Here is a 15,614-nt window from a genome sequence, read left to right on the forward strand (position 1 = left end):
GAGAGATGAAATATATTTGACATATAACATTGAAATATATTTGACATATTTTAATTGAAATATATTTCAATTTTAATTGAAATATATGACATATAATATTGTGTAAATTTAAGGTGTAAAACATGTTGATTTGGTAGATTTAGGTATCGTAATATGATTGCCATTGTAGTGACAATTAGCACCTTGATCATGTCATGTAATTATCATTTCTTTTTGGTGATTGTGATAATTAAGATCTAGTCTTTTAGCAAGTTTGATGACTATAATACAATACTGTTGTTTATATTCACTATATCGTGCTTGAGATCTCTGGGACTTTTTTAGTGTTGCCCTCTTATTGTGTCTTCATATGGTCTTTCTTCTGTATGTATGCATTCCTTGTGTCTCCTTGTGTAGCCAAAGCTTCTTATAAGAACACCAGGTAGAATGGATTAGAGCTTACCTTCACAGCCTCATTTTAATGTAATTACTTCTTGGAAGGCTCTAACTCTGAATATAGTTACATTCTAAGGTACTCAGGGTTAGGGCTTCAACATATTGATTTGAGGGGTTGGGCACAATTCAGCCCATAATAGAAGTACAAATAATGATAAATGTTGAAAATCAGTGGCTTGTCATTATGTGCATGAATATCCAAGATCATTAACATTAAAACTAGTTGAAAAAATAAATCAGAGAATAAAGCAAAAAACATTGTTACTATATCAAAACCAACAACTTTCCCATGTGCAAATAAATACATATTATACCATATGTGAAAATGTTTCATTTACTATAAGAATCCAATTGAAAGAACTGAATCAATGTTTGCCTATATGTATATCTATATATAGAAAACTATTAAACTACATAAGGGATCTAAAGGAGAGTGAGATATACAGTGGCCAGAAGTATATTATTGGCAGACTGGATAATGTCATTATTTTACCATTGTAACAATATTATGTCTCACTTCGATTCATAAGTATGATGCTAATCAGAACCTCAGCATGATTATTTTTAGAGATTTGGCCCTAGAAAGTTATACTGTTTCTCTTGATGAAAGAGCTTGTGAGAATAGCTAGGGAAATTCTGAAAATTGAGTCAAAAGATATGATTATCATAGTTAAATCTATAAGAAAGCTAAAGTAATGAACACATTGTGTAAATGGTGCATTGATAGATAGACCAAGGGAACAACAACAACAAAACTCTATCAATAGATCCAAATATATAATGGAATTTTATATGTAATATAAGTTGGTTTTCAGAATAATACAAAGGACTCTGGTCTCAGAACCTATTTGTATAAAAAATTTGGAACTTGTAACTCTCACACATACAGTAAGAAAATGCCCAATGGAAATATGTAGATGTAAATCATCTATTCGATTAGCCTCTGTAATAACTATTTATCAAAGAACAGTGAAATCCTGTATTGGAATAGGGATGAGGGGAGTGGAACTCTCATGTAATGTGACCCAAATGCCCTTCTTGACCAAACTTCAGTCAGGTTCCTCTAAACCCTCTTTTAGACTAAGCCTTGACCTTAGCATTCCATATCCATCCCATCCTTGACAGGTGTACACAGTCCAGTTTTAGCAAGAATCCTGCTAAGTCAGTTTAGATAGAATCTTCATCCTTGAGCCTCATCCCTCACCTTTGACATCTAAGCACTTGGCCTCTCTTTAGCAAGAATCTCGTTAGGTCAGGTTAGTAAGAATCCCTTTACTTTTGAAGTCTCCTTCTAGTCATTTTCCATCCACATATTCCCTCACTTTGCTCATCAGCTATAAGTCCCCAGCTTTCTTTGCTGTATTTGGAGTTAAGTCTGATCTCTCTGCCCTGTTGTAATTTTCTTGAAAAAAGTCTTACTGTTTTACTAAGTGTCAGAAAGGCTTTTTCTTTCACAAATCCTAGTGGGAGTATAAATTAGCATAGCTTCTTTGATGGCCTATTGTTAACATCTACCAACTTTTACGTATCTATTTTAATTTAGCAATTGTATATTTTGGAATTTGTATTGCAGAAATAATGCAAATATGCAAAGAAGTATAGACACAAATATTTACTGCATATTTACAATAATGAAATTTGGAAACAAACTAAACATCCATGTAAAAGGTTTTTATTAAGTAAATCATATACCCCTCCAATAAAATATCATGCAGCCAAGAAAAAGTATGATGTATGTATGGTCAGGCCACTCAAAATGCCTGTTCTCTTGCTCTTTGTACATCTCCTGCTTGACCAGTGCTTGCTTCACCTACACCCTACTCAGAAGAGTAACCTTCCTGCATACTTGCCCCATGCCCCAGCCAATGACTGTTCTAGCTTTAGAGCAGAACATCGCCACGCTGATAGCTTATCAAAGGGACGGTGAGAATCATGTAGCTCTGTTGGTTTCCCTGGTAACTGATGAACCAATCTGAGGTCAATTCCCCCTATAACTGGTATCTTCCCCCCAACCCCTGCTAGGGAAGACTACTGCCATGTCCTTCCTGTGGTCTGCTGCACAGGGTGGGATGTCACTCAAGGACCACACTTCAGACATGTAAGATCCTCCATCCATTAAATCGTTGATGTCTCTGTCGCTGATTTTGGGCTCTTTTTTCATTCTTTCAAGCCTCTGTGTTGCAGCCCAACTATGTAGTTTTAAATAATTTGACTTGATAATATGACTACACTTTAATTGAGTCAAAATGAGTTGTAAATAAGTGGAAAAAAGAAAAGCTCCTATTTGAAAAATGTATTTGTGTAGTGGACTGCACTGAATAAAGTTGAGGCTAATGAACATTGGTTCCATTTGGGAAGGAGATGCAGAGTGGAAATTTCCTCCAATAATCCCATCAAGCACTATGCTTTTGATTAAACTGACCCTGTGTTTTTGTATAATTTAAAACAAAATGTTGAAATATATTTATATACAATAAAGAACACAGAAAATATTCCATCAAGTGTTGAAGGAATAATGATTTTTCAACAGCCTTGCTCAGGTCAGAATTGGAGGTGTATGAACAAAAAATTTGCAAACAATATTGAGTATTTTGCTAGGCCTATGTCATGAGGAGGGCCATCTGGTTTGCATAAAACAAACATGGTATGGCTGTCAGTTCATTATACTTTCATATTTACCTTTAACGTTAGGAGTTCATGGATTTTTACATAGGAAATGATTGCCAAATGCCAGTTTATGTACCTGATGCACAGTGAGGCCAAACAAACAAAATCGTCGAAGTTTGGAGCAGGTAAAGATTTATTGCAAAGACCAAGCAAGGAGAACTGGTGGCTCGTGCTCAAAAGACCTGAACTCCTGGATGATTTTTGTGGAAGAGTTTTTATAGTAAAAATTTGGGGCGAAGCCTATAGGATGTGTGACTTTTGTTGGTAATGAGGTGACTGGGTGGTGTTTAGGAATATTGTACTCAATCTGAAGTTACCATCCTCCAGCAGAGTGGGAGTTTTAGATCCTGCACATATTGTTATGCATAACAAGACACATACATAGATATTGCTATGTATATCCCTTGAGGAGGAAACAGGTCCCCGTTTTATAGCTACCCTATTGTTTTTGACTGCCCCTCCTTTGTTTCTGTATTTTCTCTTCTTCCTTATTAGTAACTGTCTGAATCTGTCCTTTGCAACTCAGCGACAACAGTCTAGGAGCTGAAACCTTTTTCCTCCAAAGAAGCAGAGGACAGGGAAAGGCTTTTGTATCCAGAAAGGCCCTGCAGCATCCTGCTTGGTTTGAAAATTGCAATAAATGAAAAAAGAAGTCTGTTCCATTATGACTAAACCAGTGAACTCACTCTTGAGAAAATATGCTATTTGTCCTTCACAAAGGATGCCCCCTTGATGCCAAGTAGGTTAATTAATGCAGAGACGGAAAATTCTATTCCATTAGGAGGATATTTTCTCGGGACTATCAGGATCTAGCAATTTGGAGAATATGATTTCAGCTACGAGCTTTCCTAGTTTTGCCCTGGGACCCAGGTATACAGATGGCCTAAGAGCCACAGTGTGGACATGATCTTGGAGAGGCAGCAGTGAGTGGTGGCATGAAGTGAGATCTTAATTCCCTGCCCAGGAATTGAACCTGGGCAGCCTGGATGAAAACCAGGAATCCTAGCCACCACACCCCCGGCTCTTGCCCCCAGTGAAAAATGCATTGCTCACGGAGGCAAAAACTGTAAAAACAGGTACAAAGTTTATTATTAGAGACATAGCACACAGAGAAACAGTTTGTTTAGTTAAGACAGAAGCAAGGCAGAGATGCACATCTGGATAGAGAGGGTGTGGGCGTCCCCCCTAATGAGGAGAAGCGCAGTAAAAAGGTGGTTAAATCATTTATACAGGGCAGTTCTTCTGGGTCTTTGTGTACCTTTGGCCAATTATCTGGTTTCTTCTTCTACACCTGACCTGCCCTAGGACCCTCCCCAATATGCCTGTGCAACTTTTTTCCAAGATGGATTTCAGCCCAGAGGCCTATGCGACGGCCTTAGCATCACACATTCTGGGGTGGTGTGCCCTCCTTTTTGACCCCCAAGGAACCTTTCTGCACATGTGCAGTGTCTCCCTTGCCCCAAGGATGGGAAATATATGACCTCTTGATCCTTGACTCAAACAAGGGTTAGCCCCTCTCTATTCCTGCCATGACTGTTATCTTAAGGTGTTCACGGGAGACAAAGCCTGGGTATTTACCCTGTTTCTGCAGTTACTTCCATTTCAGAGAGCAAACAGGAGGCTGATTTTAAATGTCTAAACTGAAGCCCATCTATCTCCTGTCTCAGCAAATGTAAACAGGAGACTAAGTTGTAAGTGTCGGAAGCCCACTTTTTCCTGCCCCATGAAATGTAAACGGGAGGTTAGTTGTGAATGCCTGGCTTGGGGCCCCTCTATCTCCTGCCTCAGACACACACCCAATCAGGGGTCTCAGGGCACCCAGGACCCTGGGATAAGCATTTCCCCCCGTATTTCTACTCTGAAGTACTAAATTGATTGCTTGGTTCACAGTCAACCCAGGGTGCAGGGGGCCAAGGGAAATGTAGTCTTTCTCCCTCTTACTGTCTTCCTGGTCTTTAGCGGCTTCCTCTGCGCATGTGCAACGTAGGGACCGCCTCACCCCTTCCGCTTTCATGCGCCTCGAGGTGAGAAGAACCTGGAGCTTTGGTCGTGGCAGGTGCAGGGCTTGCGTGGCCTGAAGCTTCGCTGAGAGCGGCGTTCTTGTGGCGGGGGCAGAAGCGGGACGTCGCGGGACGTCTTGGGCCGTCCTCTGGCCCAGGCGGGACTGCAGTGCCCGGGTCTGGCCTGGACCTCCGCCCTGGGAAGGTGGGTGGGGCGATCCCGGTTCGGGCCTTGTGGTCTCGGGGGCCGGTGGAGCTGAGACCCGTTAGGAGAGGGGACGGTGCGTGTGGGGACGGAATGCCCGGCCCCGCCCGCATCTGACGGGGGGACGCCGGGGCGGACAGTGGGAGGGAAAGCGCGGTGGTCACGCTGGCCGTGAGCGGGCCAGAAAGCGCGGGCGGAGGGTGTGCTGGGCAGCCCTGCTCTGGAGCGGGAGAGACCCGGTCAGTTACAGCTGTGTCACCTGTACTGTGGGCGGGAGAAGTAACCTGGGGGCGAGTCAGGTCTGCAAAGGAGGCTATGAATAATGCCTGCTTCATGGCGTTGTTCTGAGAAATCTGTATGGGTCGTTTGGAAAAAGAGCCAAGTGCCAGGTACTAACCGTCGAAAAAGTGATAATGTTGTTATTTAGAAGGCACTTTGTTCTTTTCATTGGGTGGTTTACATAAGCCTCCCAATTATCTCGTGATAACGGTATGAGCATCTGCATTAGACACACGTTAAGCAAAAAGCAAATCTGAGTCTCAGGTTGGTGAGGTGGTCCTGAGTTTGAGAGGGCCGGTGACTTCTCCAGGCTTAACCGGATTGTGACAGAGCCAGGAGTCGAACAGTCGTTCATACTGTTCAGTCAATCAAAAGAAACTTATCAAGAGTCCCTTTTGAGAAACTTCAGCCCACTAGAAAGTAGTAATTTTTAACACTTTGCCATAAAGCACCGCATCCTTTTTATTGGGCAGTCTGTGGATTCTCTAACTCAAGGGGTAAACAGTTTTGCTAGGAAAATAGATAAAGGATGCAGCCTGTGTCTCTTTTTTTTACTGTTAATTTTAATGAAGTAGTGTCATCCTTTGCTGTACTTCAATCATCTGTTTTTCCATTTTTGTTTGTATTTAATTAAATCAATTTAAATCAATAGACAAAATTATTTTTACCAAATGAGAGTGGTAGGTTTAAGCCCCGTGATCATTTCAAACTGGTAGATGGACAGATGGTGTTTCCACAGGATCTTTCCCTTGCCATTTCAAGGGCTGAAGGGATGCTGTAGGGAGGCTGCTTCTCAGCTGGGCTGCTGATGTGATTGGGAGGTGAATGAATGTAGGAACTGTAAAGCAGGCCAGGTGTCCTGACAGTGTCCTTTTTCTGTCCCCCCAGCTGAATCTTCAGTCCTCTGCACCTTCCTAAACGCTACAGAAGATGAACATATCTGAGGTCAGCTCTCTATTCATTTCCCACTTTGTGGTGTGATGGATTTAACTCTTGATTTCAGATTGCTCTCAGCCTGTTTTATACATTCTTTATCAATGTAAGTTATTTTCCTTTTATGATTAGTTTGCTAAGATTTTACTTGAGTCAGGAATGTACACTCTTGAGTTATATTGAATACCTTTTTGTATGTATTGTAGTAAAGGTATAGCTTATTTTCTTTAATCTGCAAATTTTCGAGGTAGCTGAAATGGATTTTAGAATGGTAACTTACTCTTGAATTCTTGTATGGATGCTACTTGCTAATGGGTTCTAGTTTTTTGGTTTTGATTTTACATACTAAATAGTGTGATTTGTAAATAAGCATATTTTTTTATCTCTTTCTATCTCTGTGCACTTTAATTTCTTTTTCAGTCAGGCTGGGATTTAATGTGAAAGAATTCATTTATTCACTGCTAAGTATGATGTTAGTCATATGCCTTAAATAGCTTCTCATTGTCAGATCTTTTCTTTTCCTCCTATTCCTAGTGCTATAAAATTAGTGTCATTTCTTCCTTAAAAATTCACTCTAGAATTCACTACAGAAACAATGTGGACCTGAAGTTTACTTTGTCAGAATTTTTTTTTTTAAATAACAATTTTATTGAGGTACAATTCTTGTACCAAAAATTCACCCTTTTAATTTGTGCAGTGCAGTGCTTTTTTTAAACTATGTTCACAGAGATGTGGAATTATCACCACTATTTAATTTTAGAATAATTTCATCACCCTCAAAAGAAACCCTGTACTCTTTAGTAGTCACTCTCCATTCCTGCTCCCAAGCTCCTAGGAACTACTAATCTACTCCGTGTCTTTAGAGATTTGCTTATTTTGGAGGTTTCCTATAAATGGAATCACAAAATATGTACCCTTTGGTGAATGGCTTCTTTCATTTAGCATGACCTTTTTAAGGTTCATCACTGTTGTAATACGCATCAGTAATCCAGTTCAGTTTCTGGCCAAGCTAATATTTAGTTGTATGGATATATCACATTTTGTTTATCAGTTTATCAGTTGATAGACATTTGTTGTTTCTGTTTTGACTGTTATGGCTGTTTTGACTGTTATGAGCAGTTGTGTAAACATTTTTGTGTGTACCCAGTTTTCCAATCTACTTTGTATATACTTAGAATGGAATTACTGGGCGATAAGGTAACTGTTCAACAAATTTAGAAACTGCCAGAACAATTTTCCAAGGCAGTGGAACTATTTTACCACCCCATCAGCAATGAATGAGGGTTACAGTTTTCCCACAACTACCATTAGTCATTGTTATTGTCTGTCTTTTTTTGAAAAGCCCTCCTGGTGAATGTGAAGTGGGATTTTATTATGGTCATGATTTGCATCTCCCTAATGTTGAGCATCTTTTCGTGTTCTAATTTTTTATTGGCTGTTTGTATATATTCCTTGGAGAAATGTCTGTTCACATTCATTCTCCGTTAATAAATTGGGTTATTTGTCATTTCGTTGTTGACTTGTAAGATTTCTTATATGATTTGGGTACAAGCCTCTTTATCAGTTAAATTTTTGTAAATATTTTCTCCCATTTTGTGGGTTGCTTTCACTTTCTTCATGGAGTTCTTTGAAGCACAGAAATTTTTTATTTTGATAATATCCAGTTGGTCTATTTTTCTTTTGTTTGTTTTTGTCAAATCTAAGAAAACTTTGCCTAACCAGAAATCAAAAATATTTATTCCTCTTTTTTCCCTACATTTTTTACAATTTTAGTCTTTCCATTTAGGTCTGTTACTCATTTTGAGTTAATTTTTATAGATGGTGTGAGACAGAGGTACAACTTCATTCTTTTGCATGTGAATATTCAGGTGTTCCAAAACCATTTATTGAAAAGAGTATTATTTTTCTGATTGAATTGTGGCACCCTTGTTGAAATTCAATTGTCCATAAATGTAAGGGTTTATTTCTGGCCTCTCAATTGTATTCCATTGTACTTTTAAGGTTTTTTTATTCTTATGATGTCTGTTCTTATACCTTAGTAGCATAGTATGATATTGTGATTTATAAGAAAGACATATTTGGTCTTCATCCCTGTTCCTGGCACAGAGTTCCTAAAACCCTTGCAAATTCCTAAGTAATAAGAGAGATTAAGTTGTCTTTTGTTATTCATAACAAGCCACTTCAACCATGCTTGAATTCATGTTAATGAGGAGACCTTTGGAACCCCCCCTGAGGATGTAGGCTTGTTGCCAGGGATACCAATTAAGTCATTAGAGGGTTGTGACTTGAAGGCACACCCCTTGACCTCTAGGGAGGTGGGGGGGAGCTGGAGGTTCACTTAATCACTAATAGCAATTATTCCTACATAATGAAGCCTCCATAAAAATCTCTGAACTATGGAGAGCTTTGGACAGATTTGATGTTGGTGAACACGTGGAGGTGCTGGGAGGGTTATGCTCCTGGAGAGGGCATAGAAGACTGCTCTTTGCAGCTTTTTCCTCTGGCTATTTCTGAGTTGTATACTTTGTAATAAACCTGGCAATCTAGTAAGTAAACTATTTTCCTGAGTTCTGTGAGCCATTCTAGCAAATTAACTGAACCTGAGGATGAGGCTGTCCCATTTATAGCAAGTTGGTCACAAGCACAGGTGGCAATCTGGACCTGTAATTGGCATCTGAAGTGTAAGGAGGGGCAGTCCTGTTGAGCTGAACTTCTAACTGGTAAGATCTGTTGCGGAGTCCAGGTAGGTAGAGTCAGGCCTGAATTGAATTGTAGGACACCCTGCTGGTGTTGCAGAATTGTTTGGTAATGTGAAAAACCTCTACACATTCAGTGACCAGCAGTGAAGTAGTATTGAGATACAGAAGTATTCTGTGACTAGAGTGTTACAGTAATACAGGGGAAAAACAGGAGTGTTTTCTGTAAACATAGAGTAATCGAAATTGAAAGGTGAGAGCCCTCTAACTTTTCTTTATCAAGATTATTTTAGCTATCCTGGGTAACTCACATTTCCATATGAATTTTAAGATTAGTTTGTCAATTTCTGTAAAAGAATAGAGCCGTGATTTTGATAGGGGTTGGGTTGAATCTGTAGCTCGATTTCTGGAGTATTGCCATCTTGACAATACTAACTTTTCTGATCCTTGAATATGAGGTATGTGTCTTTCCATTTATTTAGGTCTTTTATTTTAAATTTTTTTATATTTTACTATCATAACTGCCACTTTATTGTTGTGTATTTCTATAAACATATGAAAATGTGAACTTTATATTTGTTTTTATTTGAACTTTTTATTTTATACTGGAGTACAGTTGATTAACAATGTTGTGTTAGTGTCAGGTGTACAGCAAAGTGATTCAGTTATACTTATACATGTATCTATTCTTTTTCAAAATCTTTTCCCATTTAGGTTGTTACATAATATTGAGCAGAGTTCTGTGCTGTAGAATAGGTCCTTGTTGGTTATCCATTTTTAATATAGCAGTGTGTATAGGGAGTTTGGGACTGACATATTTAGGTCTTTGAAAATTTACTTCAATGACACTTTGTTGCTTTAAGTGGGTAAGTTTTATACTTTTGTTGGATTTATTCTAAGTATTTTATTCTGTTTGATGCTATTGGAAGTGGAATTGTTTTCTTTATTTCATTTTCGGCTTGTTCATTGCTAGTGTATAGAAATACGACTGATTTTTACATATTTATCTTGTATTCTGCAACCTTGGTTAACATGGTTATTAGCTTTATTTATTTAGTTTTTGGATTCCTTAGGATTTTCTGTACTCTGGTTTAACTTGCCCTTCCTTTTCTTGCTTTTTTATGATAAAATTTAAGCTCATGAATTGAGGCTTTGTTTTTCTTTTTCAATGTAGGCGTAAGGCTCTGTATTTTCCTTTGAAAACTGCTTTAGCTGCATCACACAATTTTTTTTTTTTTTGGCCGTACCATGCAGCATGTGGGATCTTACTTTCCTGACCAGGGATTGAACCTGCACCCCCTGCAGTGGAAGCTCGGAGTCTTAATCACTGGACAGCCAGGGATGTCCCTGCACACACAGATTTTGATGTTGTGTTTCTATTTTCATTTAGTCCAAGATACTTTTTTAAGTGTCCTGTGACTTTTTTTTTTTAATATTTATTTATTTATTATTTTTGGCTGCCTCAGGTCTTAGTTGCGGCATGCAGAATCTTTCGTGTGGTGTGTGGGCTTCTCTCTAGTTGTGGTGCGTGGGCTCAGTAGTTGAGGTGTGTGGGCATAGTTGTCCCATGGCATGTGGTATCTTAGTTCCCCGACCAGGGATCAAACTCGCATCCCCTGCATTGTAAGGCGGGTTCTTAACCACTGGACTGCCAAGGAACTCCCATCCTGTGACTTCCTTTTATGTGTGTGTGTGTGTCATTTTTAAGAAAAATTTTATTTTATTTATTTTTTCATACAGCAGATTCTTAATAGTCATCAATTTTATACACATCAGTGTATACATGTCAATCCCAATCACCCAATTCATCACACCACCGCCCCAACACCCCCGCTGCTTTCCCCCCTTGGTGTCCATACGTTTGTTCTCTACATCTGTGTCTCAATTTCTGCCCTGCAAACCAGTTCATCTGTAGCACTTTTCTAGGTTCCACATATATGCATTAATATACGTTATTTGTTTTTCTCTTTCTGACTTACTTCACTCTGTATGACAGTCTCTAGATCCATACACGTCTCAACAAATGACCCAATTTCGTTCCTTTTTCTGGCTGAGTAATATTCCATTGTATATATGTACCATATCTTCTTTATGCATTTGTCTGTCGATGGACATTTAGGTTGCTTCCATGACCTGGCTATTGTAAATAGTGCTGCAATGAACATTCGGGTGCATGTGTCTTTTTGGATTATGGTTTTCTCTGGGTATATGCCCAGGAGTGGGATTGCTGGATCATATGGTAATTCTATTTTTAGTTTTTAAGGAACCTCCATACTGTTCTCCATAGTGGCTGTATCAATTTACATTCCCACCAACAGTGCAAGAGGGTTCCCTTTTCTCCACACCCTCTCCAGCATTTGTTGTTTGTAGATTTTCTGATGATGCCCATTCCAGCTGGTGTGAGGTGATACCTCATTGTAGTTTTGATTTGCATTTCTCTAATAATGAATGATGTTGAGCAGCTTTTCATGTGCTTATTGGCCATCTGTATGTCTTCTTTGGAGAAATGTCTAATTAGGTCTTCTGCCTATTTTTGGATTGGGTTGTTTGTTTTCTTAATATTGAGCTGCATGAGCTGTTTATATATTTTGGAGATTAATCCTTTGTCTGTTGATTCCTTTGCAAATATTTTCTCCCATTCTGAGGGTTGTCTTTTCATCTTGTTTATGGTTTCCTTTGCTGTGCAAAAGCTTTGAAGTTTCATTAGGTCCCATTTGTTTAATTTTGTTTTTATTTCCATTACTCTAGGAGATGGATCAAAAAAGATCTTGCTGTGATTTATGTCAAAGAGTGTTCTTCCTGTGTTTTTCTCTAAGAGTTTTATAGTGTCCGGTTTTACATATAGGTCTCTAATCCATTTTGAGTTTCTTTTTGTGTATGGTGTTAGGGAGTGTTCTAATTTCATTCTTTTACATGTAGCTGTCCAGTCTTCCCAGCACCACTTATTGAAGAGATTGTCTTTGCTCCATTGTATATCCTTGCCTCCTTTGTCATAGATTAGTTGACCATAGGTGTGTGGGTTTATCTCTGGGCTTTCTATCTTGTTCCATTGATCTGCGTTTCTTTTTTTATGCCAGTACCATATTGTCTTGATTACTGTAGCTTTGTAGTATAGTCTGATGTCAGGGAGTCTGATTCCTCCAGCTCCATTTCTTTCCTTCAAGACTGCTTTGGCTATTCAGGGTCTTTTGTGTCTCCATACAAATTTTAAGATTTTTTGTTCTAGTTCTGTAAAAAATGCCATTGGTAATTTGATAGGGATTGCACTGTATCTGTAGATTGCTTTGGGTAGTATAGTCATTTTCACAATATTGCTTCTTCCAATCCAAGAACATGGTATATCTCTCCATCTGTTGGTATCATCTTTAATTTGTTTCATCCGTGTCTTACAGTTTTCTGCATACAGGTCTTTTGTCTCCCTCGGTAGTTTTATACCTAGGTATTTTATTCTTTTTGTTGCAGTGGTAAATGGGAGTGTTTCCTTAATTTCTCTTTTAGATTTTTCATCATTAGTGTATAGGAATGCTAGAGGTTTCTGTGCATTAATTTTGTATCCTGCAACCTTACCAAATTCATTGATTACCTCTAGGAGTTTTCTGGTGGCATCTTTAGGTTTCTCTATGTATAGTATCATGTCATCTGCAAACAGTGACAGTTTTACTTCTTCTTTTCAAATTTGGATTCTTTTATTTCTTTTTCTTCTCTGATTGCCATGGCTAGGACTTCCAAGACTATGTTGAATAATAGTGGTGAGAGTGGACATCCTTGTCTCGTTCCTGATCTTAAAGGAAATGCTTTCAGTTTTTTACCATTGAGAATGATGTTTGCTGTGGGTTTGTCATATATGGCCTTTATTATGTTGAGGTAGGTTCCCTCTATGCCCACTTGCTGGAGAGTTTTTATCATAAATGGGTGTTGACTTTTGTCAAAAGCTTTTTCTGCATCTATTGAGATGATCATGTGGTTTTTATTCTTCAATTTGTCAATATGGTGTATCACATTGATTGTTTTGCGTATATTGAAGAATTCTTGCATTCCTGGGATAAATCCCACTCGCTCACGGTGTATGATCCTTTTAATGTGTTGTTGGATTCTGTTTGCTAGTATTTTGTTGAGGATTTTTGCATCTATATTCGTCAGTGTTATTGGTCTGTAATTTTCTTTTTTTGCAGTATCTTTGTCTGGTTTTGGTATCAGGGTGATAGTGGCCTCATAGAATGAGTTCGGGAGTGTTCCTTCCTTGCACTTTTTTGGAAGAGTTTGAGAAGGATAGGTGTTAGCTCTTCTCTAAATATTTGATAGAATTCACCTGTGAAGCCACCTGGTCCTGGACTTTTGTTTGTTGTAAGATTTTTAATCACAGTTCCAATTTTGTTACTTTTGATTGGTCTGTTCATATTTTCTATTTCTTCCTGGTTCAGTCTTGGAAGGTTATACCTTTCTAAGAATTTGTCCATTTCTTCCAGGTTGTCCATTTTATTGGTATAGAGTTGCTTGTAGTAGTCTCTCAGGATGCTTTGTATTTCTGCAGTGTCTGTTGTAACTTCTCCTTTTTCATTTCTAATTTTATTGATTTGTGTCCTCTCCCTCTTTTTCTTGGTGAATCTGGCTAATGGTTTATCAGTTTTGTTTATCTTCTCAAAGAACCAGCTTTTAGTTTTATTGATCTTTGCTATTGTTTTCTTTGTTTCTATTTCATTTATTTCTGCTCTGATCTTTATGATTTCTTTCCTTCTGCTAACTTTGGGTTTTGTTTGTTCTTCTTTATCTAGTTCCTTTAGGTGTAAGGTTTGTTTTTTTATTTGAGATTTTTCTTGTTTCTTGAGGTAGGCTTGTATAGCTATAAACTTCCCTCTTAGAACTGCTTTTGCTTCATCCCATAGGCTTTGGATCGTCATGTTTTCATTGTCATTTGTCTCTTGGTATTTTTTAATTTCCTCTTTGATTTCTTCAGTAATCTCTTGGTTATTTAGTATCGTATTGTTTAGCCTCCATGCGTTTGTGTTTTTTACATTTTTTCCCTGTAATTCATTTCTAATTTCATAGTGTTGTGGTCAGAAAAGATGCTTGATATGATTTCAATTTTCTTAAATTCACTGAGGCTTGATTTGTGACCCCAGATGTGATCTATCCTGGAGAATGTTCTGTGCACACTTGAGAAGAAAGTGTAATATTCTGTTTTGGGATGGAATGTCCTATAAATATCAATTAAATCTGTCTGGTCTATTGTGTCATTTAGAACTTCTGTTTCCTTATTTTTTTTTCACTTTGGATCATCTGTCCATTGGTGTAAGTGAGCTGTTAAAGTCCCCCACTGTTATTGTGTTACTGGTGATTTCCCCTTTTATAGCTGTTAGCAGTTGCCTTATGTATTGAGGTGCTCCTATCTTGGGTGCATATATATTTATAATTGTTATATCTTCTTCTTGGATTGATCCCTTGATCATTATGCAGTGTCCTTCCTTGTCTCTTGTAACATTCTTTAAAGTCTATTTTATGTTATATGAGTATTGCTACTCCAGCTTTCTTTTGATTTCCATTTGCATGGAATATCTTTTTCCATCCCCTCACTTTCAGTCTGTATGTGTCCCTAGGTCTGAAGTGGGTCTCTTGTAGACAGCATATATATAGGTCTTGTTTTTGTATCCATTCAGCAAGCCTGTATCTTTTGGTTGGAGCATTTAACCGATTCACGTTTAAGGTAATTATCGATATGTATGTTCCTATGACCATTTTCCTAATTGTTTTGAGTTTGGTTTTGTAGGTCCTTTTCTTCTCTTGTGTTTCCCACTTGCAGAAGTTCCTTTAGCATTTATTGTAGAGCTGGTTTGGTAGTACTGAATTCTCTTAGCTTTTGCTTGTTTGTAAAGCTTTTGATTTCTCCATTGAATCTGAATGAGATCCTTGCTGGGTAGAGTAATCTTGGTTGTAGGTTCTTCCCTTTCATCACTTTAAGTATATCATGCCACTCCCTTCTGGCTTGTAGAATTTCTGCTGAGAAATCAGCTGTTCACCTTATGCGAGTTCCCTTGTATGTTATTTGTCGTTTTTCCCTTGCTTCTTTCAATAATTTTTCTTTGTCTTTAATTTTTGCCACTTTGCTTACTATGTGTCTCGGCGTTTTCTCCTTAAGTTTATTTTGTATGGGACTCTGCGCTTCCTGGACTTGGATGGCTAGTTCCTTTCCCATGTTAGGGAAGTTTTCGACTATAATCTCTTCAAATATTTTTCTCTGGTCCTTTCTCTCTCTCCTCTCCTTCTGGGACCCCTATAATGCAAATGTTGTTGCGTTTAACCTTGTCCCAGAGGTCTCTTCGGCTGTCTTCATTTCTTTTCTTTCTTTCTTCTTTATTCTGTGCCGCAGCAGTGAATTCCACCATTCTGTCTTCCAGGTCACTT

At 38.3% G+C, this 15,614-nt stretch overlaps 1 protein-coding gene across 1 annotated transcript in view; it reads left to right on the forward strand.

The window, feature by feature from the left end:
• The window catches only part of LOC130708395 (serine/threonine-protein kinase MRCK alpha-like), a 76,132-nt gene that overhangs the window by 33,018 nt on the left and 27,500 nt on the right, over window positions 1-15,614 (forward strand). The window lies entirely within an intron of this gene.

The sequence above is a fragment of the Balaenoptera acutorostrata genome, chromosome 6, assembly GCF_949987535.1.
Source record: "Balaenoptera acutorostrata chromosome 6, mBalAcu1.1, whole genome shotgun sequence".
Lineage (NCBI taxonomy): Eukaryota > Metazoa > Chordata > Mammalia > Artiodactyla > Balaenopteridae > Balaenoptera > Balaenoptera acutorostrata.